This window comes from Amphimedon queenslandica, unplaced genomic scaffold (assembly GCF_000090795.2).
Source record: "Amphimedon queenslandica unplaced genomic scaffold, v1.1 AMPQUscaffold_10785, whole genome shotgun sequence".
Classification (NCBI taxonomy): Eukaryota; Metazoa; Porifera; class Demospongiae; order Haplosclerida; family Niphatidae; genus Amphimedon; species Amphimedon queenslandica.
Window position 1 is genome coordinate 1 of NW_003548966.1, and position 2,636 is coordinate 2,636.

At 44.4% G+C, this 2,636-nt stretch overlaps 1 long non-coding RNA gene across 1 annotated transcript; it reads left to right on the top strand.

Annotated features, from left to right (window-relative positions):
- The first annotated feature begins 133 nt into the window (after nucleotides 1–133).
- On the top strand, nucleotides 134–509 carry LOC109589869 (uncharacterized). The gene is made up of 3 exons (XR_002188985.1): nucleotides 134–231; nucleotides 279–390; nucleotides 443–509. It is a non-coding gene; the product is annotated as an uncharacterized LOC109589869 (long non-coding RNA).
- The last annotated feature ends 2,127 nt before the right edge of the window (nucleotides 510–2,636 follow it).

The window sequence follows — 2,636 nt, forward strand, 5'->3', positions numbered from 1 at the left end:
TTGTCTTACAATTTAGCATTTCTAAATTTAGAATCATTATGAGGTCATAATGATTGGATATTGCTTACATGTAGTTGTAAAAAATATGATGCAATTGTTTTTATAATATATTTTATATAAGGCTTGGATTTTTATAGTTCACTATATGATCCTAAAAATCTTTTATTGCTATAGTTCATTCTAAGGATTCTTGTGTTGATCATCATGGATGATACTACAAAAAAAGGAAAGGTTTGTATAACAGATACAAACTCACAAATTACTATTTTCTTACATAGTTGGATAGAATTGTCCTTTTGGAGACTGAAGTTACACAGATAACCAACAAAACTTTTCGCAGATCAAAGACCTTCAAAGACATCAGAAATAATATCCTTAAAAAGTGAATTAGTAAGTCTTTTGCATTGTTTTGATTAATAATCATACTTTATCCACACGACAGGGTTTGCTTCCTCCAGCTTTTCCCAGAAAAAGGAAATTTTCCTGGAAGTAAACTTTTTATTGCTTATTCAGTATCGGAAACTCATTATTATGTAATTAATATTGACTTGAATTTGATTATACATTTCATTTATCATGATTTTAAATAATCAGAAATAACTTATGTATTAGATTTTGGATTAGATACAATTAAAATTTTCACTCTTAAAGAATAAACTTCTGATTTATCCTTCAGTACCAGTACATTATTCTTTTGATATTATGTCAAGAAAGCAAATAATATCACTGCTTGCTTTAATATGTAAACATTTTGTAATATTGCTTATGCAAGTAAAGAATTACTGTATCATTGGCATCACTGGCACTTCGCGTGGTTATCCTCGTGGTCAGTTGTGTTGATTTGAGTGCTCGAGTGGCCAAGTTTTGGTTCATGGCTGTGTAATTTTGTTTCTTTCTTTCTTCTGGTTACTTGCTGTGCCTTCGCCATGCCGAAAACTCGTCAGGCTGGCAGACATGGATGTGGTTCTGGTCGTGGGGCGTCTCTAGACGGAGCAGGTCCCACTTTGCCATCGCAAGGTCACGGCCGTCCTCGTCGTGGTGTGCCTCTCACCAGAGCCGATCTCTCTCCTCCTGTGTCTGCACCAGTGGTGCAGGAGCCTGGTCCATCTTCAGTGGCTCTTTCCGAGTTTTTGGCTCTTATCCACCAGGAGGTTCACCAGCAGTTAGCTGCTGCCTCCCCAGCTGGTATCCAGGACCAGTCTGGTGCTCCATTGGCACCTGCTGACCCGTTTCCCAGCCCCCTGGCTGACCAATCATCTGGCTCTCCGGTTGGTGTTGTAGGTAAGCTAGTCGCTGTGGGTATGTATTGCCACGGGTATTGGTTTTTGTTATTTACAGGTGGTTTTGTTTGTTTGTATGGGGCGCGGGTTGTGTTACCCATTGTTGGGCATGTCCTGGCAATTTGGTCCCAATCCAGGAAGATTTTGTTAGCCAAATCCATTGCAGCACTGTCTTGTGCTCTCCCTTATTATTGTTTTTATCTTGTTGCTTCATTACTAACCACGGTATGTGGCTGTCTAAACTTTCTGGTTAACACCTCTTATTTTGTCAGTTTAGTTTTTTTGGGAGGGTGTTGCTATTGATGTTGGCGAGGGTTGGGGTCATTGCTTCTGTGATGTTGCAAGGGGTGTTGTATGTTGGCTGGGTAGTGTGTCAGCTTTGTGTATGGCATGCACTGCTGCCTGGATTTTTCTTTTCTTTTGGTTTTGTCAGCGTGTCCACAGCTCCTTGTTTCCTTACAGGACTCCCCACTCATTTGAGAATTCTGCCTTCCGCCGCTTCAGTGGCAGCAGTGCCTCTTCTTTCGGCATCTCCGCTGCAGCAAACAACAACACTTTCTCTTCAGTCAATGGCTCCAGTTCCAGTATCGGGGATGCCCCTGTCATCTGACCCTGCCAACCCTGTTGTGTCATCCCATCATACTCCTGTTGTGCTGCCCTCCCAGGCATTTGGTGTGCCAGGGCCTCCCGCTGCACCTGGTGTCTCCTTGTCTCTATCAGCTGAGCCTATCCCAGCAAGGCTGGTGCAGAAGATCCAAAGTGGCCAGTTTGTCGAGATCAGGAAGCTGCTGGGTGATAACATTACGCATTTTGAGTCGTCGGCTGGTTACTTTCCCATGGTTCTGCCATCTTCAGCTAGCCCTTGCCTCCGAGTGGTATCCACTCTTCCCTCGTGGATTTATTGTTTTTTCACCTACCTGGCTGTATTAGTCCAGGACCAGTTTATCCGGGATCACCTTGTGTATGCTAGGTCCCTAGTTTGGGAATCACTTCATCATGGAAGTCGGGGCTGGTTGGATTACGACCGGCATTTTCGGCAGCAGGCGACCCTGGATCACTCTTTGTCATGGGGTACCTTGCATCCTAGCTTGGTGGCTTCTACCATTTTGAGCCAACGTGTGGGGAGTGGTACTTTTTGCTGGGTGTGTCAGGGCTGTGACCATTCATCTGCTGAGTGTGCTTTGTTGGCCCTTCAGCCTCCAGCTCAGCAGGGAGTCCCAGCCAGGGTTCCGAGGTCCTCTCAGGTTTGTCTCACCTGGAATGAGGGTAGGTGTGCCTTTCCGCCAGGTTGGTGTGTTCGCCTTCATACTTGTGCAATGTGTGGCAGTTCCTCACATCCAGCGAGGGATTGTCGGG